Here is a 12,211-nt window from a genome sequence, read left to right on the forward strand (position 1 = left end):
TCACAGTTGGATTTCTGCAATAGATATACCTTTGGGATTAGTTGAGAGGATGCAACTGGTGTAGAACGCAGGGGCTAGGTTGCCTGTAATGCTCTGCTCGCACTGGCTGCTACTGAGCCAAGTTCAATGTGTTGATACTCAAGACCCTACATAACTGAAAGAGCAGATTGCTTGAGAGACTGTCTTGTCCCTTACACAAGCAGCAGATCACTGAGGACTGCCGGAAAGCTTCTCCCGTGTGCTCCAAAGGTCTGGGAAGCCCGCTCCATACTAACTTGCAGCAGGGCTTTTAGTGTTGCTGCTCCTACCCTGTGGAATAGGATGCCCGTTGAGATATAGCAGGTACCCGCTAGCTGTACTTTCTGGAAGTGACTGCATTTCTTTGCTTTGGAATCTTGTAAACATCTTATTGCAATCAAGTGGCATATAAACTATGTTAATTACATATTTATTAAAAAAAGCCAAGCCAACCTCAGGCCAATTTGAAGAACTCGTGCCCATGGGTATCTGCGCGCCATGAGGGCTGGTACAGATGCAACAGCCACATTTCCGAGGCAGCTTGACTCTGAATGCCCATTTAACAAGAGGAGGGGGAGTCCTGCCTTCTGGTCCCTGAGTCTGTGGGCTGCATGGAGGCATCCAATTGCGCAGAGCAGGGAAAAAAGGGTGCTGGTCTAGACATCTACCTCTGGCCTGACCCAGGCATGAACAGGAAGAACGGGAACAAGGAGGCATTTTCAGTGTGTTCCTGTGGTTCCCCAACTTTTGGGGGGGTCCCACCCCCTCGGCTCCACAAACGCATCTCCAGTAACCCCCTACCCTACACAAAGCATAATTAAGAATAGCAGTTTGCACAACCCACTAAGGAAGATATGAACACAATAAAATTCAAAATCAATTGCACAGGTATTCAATATCCAATCAAAACTATTTCATTTTATGAATTCAATGAAACTGATGAACTTGATCCAGCTTTTCAAAGTCTGATAGGCATTTACACCCCACAGAGCCCCCTGCCTCTTAGGGTCCCCTAGATAACCCCACTACCCCCCAAGGGAGGTACTGCCCACTTTGGGAAACACTAGCCCATGCTGAAAGAAGCATCGCCATTCCCGACAACCAAATCCTGACGCCAAGTTCCTGATTAGCTGGACACAAAAGGAAGGGGAGGGGATATTATACGTTATTAAGATTTATCCCGCAACCCCTTTTAAACACATCATCAGCTTCAACACAGCAGTACGCAAATAGAAGCTGGAAGCAGCAGATCCGGTGAAAGCAACACAAATATATACAGGTCGTTGATAACACAGATCAGTCTTTCCTGGTGCCTTGCAGAAGTCTCAGACTACAGTTCCCATCAGCCCTGGGGACACATGGCCATGCTGGCTGATGGGAGTTGTAGTCCAAAACAGATTTCACATACTAACCACCCAATGAATATCAGACAACCAGTGAACACAGAATGGTTACCATATTAGCTCTGTGGTCCCCACAGATGCAAAGAGGATCTTTTTACCCACTGCTCCAGAATCTGATCAAGAAAATATGAGCGTCTTTTTGAGTTTGCCTTGGGTTTTAATCCACAAATTAAACCACACAAAAACAAACACCATTCCTGAAGTCTCAAAAGGTTTAGGAAGCACTTTGCTTCCCCTTCTTAAAACAGGACCAGTTGGTAACATTATCATGATGAAAAGAACCTGGGGTTGGAAAAGATTGAGGGCACAAGGAGAAGGGGACGGCAGAGGACGAGATGGTTGGACAGTGTTCATGAAGCTACCAACATGAGTTTGACCAAACTGTGGGAGGCAGTGGAAGATAGGAGTGCCTGGTGTGCTCTGGTTCAGGGGGTCACGAAGAGGAGGACACAACTAAACAACTAAACAACAAAGGGTAAAGGGCAGGCTAACAATAATAAAATAATAATAGAAAGAAAGAAAGAAAGAAAGAAAGGGTAAAGTGCAGGATAACAACAACAACAACCACCACCAGCCTTGCTTAAAGATGCCAGGGATTGAACTGGGACCATTTGCATGCAAAGCTTGTGCTCTGCAGCTGAGCGACGGCCCTTCCATATGGAACATGCTGAAATCAGCAGACCATTTTTACGCAGGATCTGTAAGCAAGCCATTTAAGCAGACATAACCAGGAGCTCTATTAAAACAAACACGCACAGACCAGCAGCCCCCTGCCAATTACACCCAGAGCCTAGAAACGTCCTGAGAGCTTTTACATTATTAATGCAGCTTAGTTAAAAAAAGAAAAAGAAATGAAATGTAATCAATACGGGCCGCTGGAAGTCAAGGCGGAACGGACCGGGAGCCAGAAACATTTTATCAATCAGCAGATGCGCCGCTCTTGCCAGGCTGGGCCCTGGACCTAATGAGGCAGCCGTGGCGCACCTTCCCATCCCAGAGCAAACAGAAGACTCCCGCCGCCCCATCGATCCGCACGGCCCATTGCTGAGGGCTAGGCGGCGCAGAGTAGGCGGATGAGAGCAGCAGCCCGTTGCTGGCTCAGGCTGGCCTGTTCCAGCAATCTGCTTCCAAGAGCCAAAGTGGGGGGAAGCCTCACAAGAAAAGAAGGCATTCTCTTTTTGCTGGGGCCGGGCACCTGCAACTCCCCGAGGTAAAGTGCCTTGGGAGGAGGAGGTTCTACTTACGGGTGGTTCTGCTGCAGCACTTAGGGATGGGCAGAGCATATTCATGGCCTGCCTCCCTTATTACAGTGGTGCCCCACAAGACGAATGCCTCACAAGATGGAAAACCCGCAAGACGAAAGGGTTTTCCGTTTTGGAGGTGCTTCGCAGGACAAATTTGCTATGGGCTTGCTTCGCAAGACGAAAATGTCTTGTGATTCCTGGGGGGGGGGTTCGCTCCCCACCCCCTTTTTCTAAGGCACTAAACTGCTAATAGCCTTTTAAGCAGCTAATCCGCTAATCCCTTAAGCCTTTAATAGCCGCTAGTAGCCGCTAAACCGCTAATAGTGCTAATCCGCTAGACGAAGAGACTCACGGAACGGATTCTTTTCATCTTGCGAGGCACCACTGTACTTATTTTATCCAAGGAGCTCCAGGTGGCGTGCATGGTCCGCCCCCTCCTCACTGATCCACGCGACAACCCTGTGAGGTAAGTTAGGCTGAGAGAAGCCTTGAGGATCATTGCCCAGAGAGCTGCATGGCTGAGTGGAGATTTGAACCCTCATCTCCCAGGTCCTAGTCTGGCACTGCTAACCCTACCTGAGCGCTGGCTCTCTTCTGCGACAGGAGTGCAGATGGTGCCCCTCTAGGCATGGAGCATGCACAGGTCTGCTTAGCTCCAGCAAAAAATGGCTGCATCTCAGGCCTTCAGGCTATGCCCTGGGGCTTAGGCGTAGAGAAGGTCCCAGGCCCTCCTATCGCAGAGAGAGATGATAGCAGGGGTGGGCCACATTCTCTCAGAGGGAAGCATCTAAGGGGCTGCATCGCAGTGACAGGCAGGGGCCGAGGAAAAGGAGACAGAACAATGCATGAGGCTCTTATCCAGGGGTCAGCAAACTTTTTCAGCAGGGGGCCGGTCCACTGTCCCTCAGAACTTGTGGGGGGCCGGACTATATTGGGGGGGGGGGAGAAAACAAATTCCTATGCCCCACAAATAACCCAGAGATGTATTTTAAATAAAAGCACACATTCTACTCATGTAAAAACACCAAGCAGGCCCCACAAATGACCCAGAGATGCATTTTAAATAAAAGGGCACATTCTATTCATGTAAAAACACCCTGATCCCCGGGCCAGGTTATAAGGCGATTGGGCTGGATCTGGGCCAGCCCCGGGCCTCAGTTTGCCTACCCATGTTCTTATCTGTGAATCAGAGGCTGCACTCCAAGCGTGCAAAAGACCAAAGTGTCTATGCATCCCTTCAATCCAGGCAACCAAGAGGCATCATCAGAGACAGTCTAATCAGGCAAAAGCCCTTGAGGAAGACAGAGAAGAGGGACGGTGAGAATCCCAAGGGCCATACAGAGAGGATCGGAGCAGCACATTTGGCCCCCAGGGCCTAAGATTTCCCACTCCTGCCAGTCAGTCAAACAATTTAGGTTAGACAATATGCCGAATATTGATGGTGTGTTTTAATCTATTTTAGCTTATTGTCCTGTTTAATTTTTTTCAGTGCTTTAAATTGTTGCTTCTGATTGTTTTCATCAACATACAGTGGTGCCCCGCAAGACGAATGCCTCGGAAGACGAAAAACTCGCAAGATGAAAGAGTTTTTCGTTTTCTGATTTGCTTCGCAAGACGGATTTCCCTATGGGCTTGCTTCGCAAGATGAAATGTCTTGCGACTTTTTTTTTAAAACCGCCAATGCATTCCTATAGGAAACCGTCAATACACAGCGGTGCTTCGCAAGACGAAAAAAACTCACAAGACGAAAAAACTCGCAGAACGAATTAATTTCATCTTGCGAGGCACCACTGTACTCTTTTTGTAAACCGCTTTGAGGCATTTTGCATTTTTTTGTTTCACAATCAAGCGGGGTATACATTTTATCATAGAGTTGGAAGGGATTCCAAGGCCATCTAGTCCAACCCCTTGCAATGCAGGAACCTCAACTCAAAACATCCATGACAGATGAAATAAAATAAATGAATTTAGCTAAACGCCTACTCCTGAGATGAAAGGAGTGACCAAAATAAAGCGTCGACGCAGAGAGAGACACACACACTCGCACAAAAAGCAAGAGATGCCCACTGCCGAGCGGGATAAAAATAGCTTTTTCTGTTCCTGGTGTTTTTTAAATTATTTTTAGCTGCAGCCATGAATATGCAGTTATGTAACCGGGCACAGCTCCTGATAAATCAGAAAGCAAACAGGAGGGAATGTTTACATTCTTCGCGGAAAAGCGTAGTGGCTGGGTGGCAGAAAGGCAGCACGCGCAGGCAGGTAGTGGCGGGGGGGGGGGAGCAGGAGAGAGAGGGAGGGAGGGACGTGCCCAATGCCAGTCTGGTGCTGATTGGCAGCCAATGGGTGTAAGATAAATAAAGCTGCCAGGGAAGCACTCCAGGGAGGAGTAGGAAGATGCTGGCCTTGCCAAGTGACCAAAGAGTGCTAACGTGGGAAAGGACCTTTTAGGGGAGGGGTAATAAAAGGAGGGGGACACGGGTGGCGCTGTGGGTTAAAGCCTCAGCGCCTAGGGCTTGCCGATCGAAAGGTCGGCGGTTCGAATCCCCGCGGCGGGGTGCGCTCCTGCTGTTCGGTCCCAGCGCCTGCCAACCTAGCAGTTCGAAAGCACTCCCGGGTGCAAGTAGATAAATAGGGACCGCTTACTAGCGGGAAGGTAAACGGCGTTTCCGTGTGCGGCTCTGGCTCGCCAGAGCAGTGATGTCACGCTGGCCACGTGACCCGGAAGTGTCTTCGGACAGCGCTGGCCCCCGGCCTCTTTGAGTGAGATGGGCGCACAACCCTAGAGTCTGTCAAGACTGGCCCGTACGGGCAGGGGTACCTTTACCTTTACCTTTAATAAAAGGAGGTGCCCTTTCCTTTCCGCCAACAAACTCCCTGAAATGTCCTCCCTTCCCACCCTGACATCTGCTGGGTTGCTTGCTTTTCCCCTAGGAAAGGGGCCTTGCCTAACGTTAAAGCAGTGTTGCCTGCACTGGTAGGCAGCAGCTCAGGCTGAGAGGTCTCACGGAGAGCAGCTGGAGACCTTCTGCACGCAGGTGCTATGGAGTGGGGTTACGGACAGCGCCTGCCAAAGGGGATTCTTGCATTACTTAAGAAAGGAGGAAGGCTGGCTCTGATACGTGCAGGCCTGCTCCGTGAATGCGTCCGTTTCCAGGAAATGAGCCTGTTCAGGAAACTCTCTGCTCTAATCTCTGAAGGCTGAATGAGAAGCAGCCCAAAGCAGTGTTAGAAACTCCCAATATATAAGCTAGGTACCAAATGATTCCTTAAATCAAGGCTGCAGTCGTCAAAACAGAATGCCTAGTTGCTATGTGGGGGCCAGACGGCCCTAAAGTCGTATTTTTCAAATGACTGTGATTATTAGTTAAACCCTGGCTAGTTCAGATGACAACCTTCAGCCAGGTTAAGAACTTTGAGAACTGAAAGAAGAAGAATCAACTTTATCCACGGACAGTCCACACATCTATTGGCCTATTCCTACCTATTTTTCTTCATGGTGACATGGACCATTCAGAATGTGAGAATATTCTTCATAACTCTGAGCAGGGCAGTGAAGTGAGGGAAGTGAAGAAAAGCAATAACCATTCACTGTAACAATGTTCACTGCTCCTGCTCAGACTGCATGGGGAAAGCATTTTGGTTCCAGAAATTCATTCAGATTGTGCAGATAAAATATAACTGATAGAATTCTAAAGGATTGAAATTCAAGGATCCCCAGATGGCGGGGATGTCAGGCTTCACTTGGTTGCAAGTTGCCGAAAGCCAGGTGTAAAATGTGCCCGGCTGATTTTGAACAGTGGCCCAAAGACTCTGTGAAAGAACAAGAAAAGGAACTTTTTCACATCTTAGACCACTCGTCAGCCTGTTCTCTCAACCTGCAGCTCCAGCGCTGCGAGCACCAATCACCAAGGTACCATGCAAAGAAAACCCACATCTATGTCCTTCTAATTATACTGCACCACTGGGAGGCTATCTTGGCTGGAAACTGGGCATAAATCTGATAAATTTAGGCAATCAGCCATACAGCTTTGAGAACTTGAGGTCTGCAGTTGGAGATGTCATTCCAGTTCCAGTAAGAGACTCAAATTTAGACGTCTGACGCTGCTAACCATGCCTTGTTTCTGGAGAGTAACATGCAGGGTGGGTGGATAAATCCATTCACCACGTTCGCTCGATCTGTTCCCTCACTGATCAAGGAAGAGCAAGGAGCCAGGCACCATAAAACAGGAACTCTTTATACACTCTCGAGTACTTAAACTGCTACGCTCCGTTTAGTGAGCCATACATTAAGAGTCTCAAATAAGAAACACACAGCTCAATTAAGGCAGTCTGTTTAATTCAGTGGGTTTGCCCAAGAAGAACAGCTTGTTCTCAGCCCCACGGAGCTGTGGTCCCGCGGCTGCAAAAACACACCTGGTCCCAGTTCAAGCAAAAGGCAATGCAATTGGTTTCTGGACTAACTGACCTATAAAGCATTATATGGATCAGAACCCCAGGACCTCAAGGACCGCCTCTGCCCACAGGAACTGACCCGAACCTTGCGCTCATCATCTGAGGCCCTTCTTCACATGACCTCTCCAAGGGAGGTCCCAAAGATGGCAACACGAGACCAGGTCTTTTCAGTGGTGGCTCCCTCTTTGTGGAATGCTCTCCCCAGGGAGGCTCACCTCCCATTACACAGGTTTAGGCACCAGGCAAAAAGCTGCTTTTCCACTAGGCCTTTCATTACCTGTGGCCTCCCAGAGTGGGTGGGATGTTCCAATCAGTGTTTGAAACTCCCCAGGTTCCAGGCACATTTTGCTACTGTGCAAGTCCAACTGCGACTACGTGGAGATTTCTGGGTGTCCGGTTGGCGAATGACCAACCTGACCATGTCCATCAAGACAGCTGACTCATGGGCAGCTACAGTAGCGCATCATGTGCTTCTGTGTTGCCATGCAAATCAGGAACCCCTTGCTGGGCACCTTAGCCCTCCATCATCACATCAGGGAAAGTAAGTACAGGGCTGGGTATAGAGATATTTGACTTTGCTGCAGCCTTTCCACAGGCCACCCAAATGGATCTCACAGGCCACAGTTTAAAAACCTCTGCTTTAGTCCATAGTTAATGTCATTTCCCTTTCCATTGTGCACGTTTCTCCTTCTTGCATATGGGGACAAGTAAATTGTTGTAAGAACAAGCTACAGTCAAGCAATGCACTGTATTTTTCGCTCTATAAGACACGCCAGACCACAAGACGCACCTAGTTTTTGGAGGAGGAAAACAAGAAAAAAATATTCTGAATCCCAGAAGCCAGAACAGCAAGAGGGATCGCTATGCAGCGAAAGCAGCAATCCCTCTTGCTGTTCTGGCTTCTGGGATAGCTGTGCAGCCTGCATTCGCTCCATAAGACGCACACACATTTCCCCTTACTTTTTAGGAGGGAAAAAGTGAGTCTTACAGAGCAAAAAATACGGCAGCTAAGATCACAGAACCACAGACTTGTAGCATTAGAAGGGACCCCGAGGATCATCTAATCCAACCCCTGGGCAAATTACACATTCTGCTGTGGTGACCGTAACCTAGGTTTAAGGTGCCATTTGGCGCCTCGTTTATATAGCTGAGTTTCTAGCACTGTTTTGGATAGCAACTTGCTTTGTTCCCAGAGGTAGCATACAGCCATCGTGACTAGTGGACCCTGACAGCTTCATCCTCCATGAATGAGTGTAATCCCCTTTTAATGCCATCTAAATTTATGGCTGTTGCCACATCTCGTGGGAATGGGCTTCATAGCTTAGATATGCTCCGTGCCAAGTCCTTTCTGTTGCCTATCCTGAATATTCCAATATTCAACTCTTCTGGCTCCAAGTTCTAGCATTGTATGAGAGAGGGAGAAAAGCTCTTTATTTGCGGACAGTGGTCCAAAACATCTGGGGGCCACCAAATTGGGGGAGGCTGCAATAAAAGCAACCACAGCAGGCTAATTCTGCTTTCCGTTAGCAAATGTATAATGCTAAAGATACATAGCAGCAGCAGCAGCAGCTACAGTGGTAAAGTAAAGGTAAAGGTACCCCTGCCCGTACGGGCCAGTCTTGACAGACTCTAGGGTTGTGTGCTCATCTCACTCAAGAGGCCGGGGGCCAGCGCTGTCCGGAGACACTTCCGGGTCACGTGGCCAGCGTGACATCGCTGCTCTGGCGAGCCAGAGCCGCACACGGATACGCCGTTTACCTTCCCGCTAGTAAGCGGTCCCTATTTATCTACTTGCACCCGGGGGTGCTTTCGAACTGCTAGGTTGGCAGGCGCTGGGACTGAACAATGGGAGCGCACCCCGCCGCGGGGATTCGAACCGCCGACCTGACGATCGGCAAGCCCTAGGCACTGAGGCTTTTACCCACAGCGCCATCCGCGTCCCAGCTACAGTGGTACCTCGGGTTAATAACTTAATTTTTTCCAGAGGTCTGTTCTTAACCTGAAACTGTTCTTAACCTGAAGCACCACTTTAGCTAATGGGGCCTCCTGCTGCTGCCACGCCGCCAAAGCACGATTTCTGTTCTCATCCTGAAGCAAAGTTCTTAACCTGAGGTACTATTTCTGGGTTAGCGGAGTCTGTAACCTGAAGCGTATGTAACCCGAAGTACCACTGTATTGATATTCCAACAGCTGCTGCAGCGGCCTTCTTGCTCTGAGCAAGCTGCCCTGGCTGGCAGATTAAAAAGTGGCAGATTCAATGGAATTAATAAGACTTCTGCAACAATGAATCTGCCTTTCCTGGTTGCCAACAAAACACTGTTCTTAGCCACCGTGGTGTGAAAGAGTTAGTCATTTCAAGGCAGCAGCACACACATACACACGCCAGTTCAAAAGGCCCAGCTCAGCACCACCCGACTGCAGAGGACAAAATATCCCTTTAATATTGTGCTTGCAGATCCATTTACAAGGATTTACGGGGAGGAGAAATTCAATCAAGGAGAAAGTAGCCGGCCACAGCACTTAGGAGAAAGTTGACCTGTTACTTGCTATTTCTGGACTGTTTGAAGAAGAAGAAAGCCGCTGCATGTCAGCTCAGTTGGCATCACAGAATCTAGCTCTAGAACAACACACACACACACGGATGTTGATGCAGCCCATAACTTAACTGCAGGCTCTGCAATGAGGTAAGTCTTGCCAGGCTCCTATTTGCATACAGTTAAAAGTACATTTTGTTCTCCGCTGGCTTTACAGACAATTGTATCTACACGCACTCACCTCCTTGGCGGAGATGCACCTCCACTCAAGTTTCATTTCCATCACCCACACGGTGGGCGTTGCTTTCAATCTGCCTGTGCCAAAGTTGGGGGGGGGGGGAGTTTCCCAGACTTCGCATAAACCGTATCAACACAAACCCAGTTTACAGTCTGAGCTGCACATGGCAAGAGTCCACTCTGGGGACACTTAATATTTTCCTTCGATGACACAGATGTTTTGTAACCCGGTTGAGTTGCCTGGTAGCCACAGGCGATCGGTGATTCCATGCAGGCGACCGAGGGAGCTGGTGGAGGAAGGAATGATCCTCCGCACTCAGCATGGAAGTCAAGTAGGTTGGTGGAAGGAGAACAGGGTGGCACACCCCACTTCTGCCAGTTCACATGGTAAAGCCTTTTCTTTTTTAAAAACTAGCCTCTTCTAGCCTTCATCTCAAAGCTGACCATCAAGGATTTCCGTTCCTCTTGTTTTTGTTGTTGCTGCTGTTGTCAGTGGCATGGAGTGGGATGTGGCAGCAAGGCCGTTGCCCCAGATACACAATGGAGGGGGAGCATGAACCAGGTACCCCCCAAAAAGATCCCCATTGCACCCTGGGGAGCAGAGGGTAAACAGCACCCTCTGTGCCTTATTCAGCACTCAAGCACCTGCCTGCCACTGGCAGAAGTTGGGGAGCACAGAGTATGAAGAGAATCCTCTGCACTCCCCAGCCCATGCCAGGTGAGCCCTCGTGCCCTGGATGGGGTACAGAGGGTGCTCTTCACTCTGTGCACCTGGAAGTGAGGGCAAGGGCTGGACGGATGCACTCTGCCCCCATCTGGGGCATGTGCAAGCACACCTGCCCCAGGTACCGGCAAACGGCGCTATGCCACCGGTTGATGTAATTTCTTAACCGCGGCAATTTAAAAGGACAATATCAGTTTAAAACAAAAAGAATGGGGTGGGTCCACTGATATAGATAGCGATGCAGAGCTATATATATCAGGTATCAAGGACTGGCGGGGTGGGGGGGAAAAAACCCGCCCTCGAACAAACTAGAAACTAGCAAGTATGTTTGTAGGCTGGTAACGTTTGAAGGCTTACTAGAAAACTGTTACAGGACCACATTCATTCCCCAAAGCCGCTTAGAAAGTTGGAGAGAAGCTGCCAATCAGCAACGTGTTAGGTCCTTGCGCTTCGGACTGCAAATTGCTCAGCGCCATATAGAAACAGTCACCATTGTTTGCCAGCAAGCCGATGCAAATGAATGGCAGCCCCAGCTGAGCCGCGGGAGGAACGAACCCGATTCAAAAGTTCTCTACAGGCCCAAAATGGCATTTCCCAAGGCTAGCAGTGACTCCTAATTGCCATTTCTTTAGTAGTAGCAGTTGCAGTAATAATAATAGAAAGGATCTGCAATTAAGAGGGCATTTGTTGAGGAAGGGGAAGGAAGGAAACACATTCACATAAGAACTTAAGAAGATAGAGTGTCTGCTGGATCAGGCCAGCGGCCCGTCGAGTCCAGCATCCTGTTCCCACATGGGCTGATCAGTCACAGGATAGGATCATAGAATTGGAAGGGACCCTGAGGATCATCTAGTCCAACCCCCTGCAATGCAGGAATACGCAGGTGTCCCATACAGGGATCGAACCTGCAACCTTGGCATTATCAGCACCACACTCTAACCAACTGAGCCAATTATGGGAAACCCACAAGTAGGACCTGAGCACAAGACAGTGGCGTAGCGTGGGGGGTGCAGGGGGGGCCGGCTGCACCGGGCGCAACATCTGGGGGTTAGGGTTAGGGGGCGCAAATCCACGGGTTAGGGGGCACAAATCCATGGGTTAGGGGGTGCAAATTACTTGCCTTGCCCCGGGTGCTGACAACCCACGCTACGCCACTGGCACAAGAACAACACTTTCTTTTCCTGGGGCTTCCAGCAGCAGGCATTCAGAAGCATTAACATCTCTGACCGTGGAGACAGAGCACAGCCATTGTCGATAGCGCTCTCCTCCATCACACACAAAGCCCTGAATGTTTGACACGGCTGACGACGCAACCCATGAGAATAGAGGAGGTTTGCACGTGGCTCACACCTGAAGAGGCAGCGCAAAAACTGGGTGGGTGGGACAGGCAGCACTGGAGCAGGGAGGCTCTGCCCAGTCTGGCAAGGCTGGTGAGGACGATGAGGCATGCTATCTCTGAGTGAAATCAGCTCTTCCTCTCATCCCGACTGCTTACAAGCCGTGACGTTCCAATCACAAGGGAACCACTAAGTTGTACTCTGAGTAGGCCTACTGAAATTAATGGGCCTCGGTTAATCATGCCAATTAATTCCAAAGGAT

At 49.4% G+C, this 12,211-nt stretch overlaps 1 protein-coding gene across 7 annotated transcripts in view; it reads right to left on the reverse strand.

Moving 5' to 3' along the window:
• The window catches only part of CRTC1 (CREB regulated transcription coactivator 1), a 51,508-nt gene that overhangs the window by 22,241 nt on the left and 17,056 nt on the right, over positions 1-12,211 (reverse strand). The window lies entirely within an intron of this gene.

Source organism: Podarcis tiliguerta (assembly GCF_965153285.1).
Source record: "Podarcis tiliguerta genome assembly, chromosome: 18".
Lineage (NCBI taxonomy): Eukaryota > Metazoa > Chordata > Lepidosauria > Squamata > Lacertidae > Podarcis > Podarcis tiliguerta.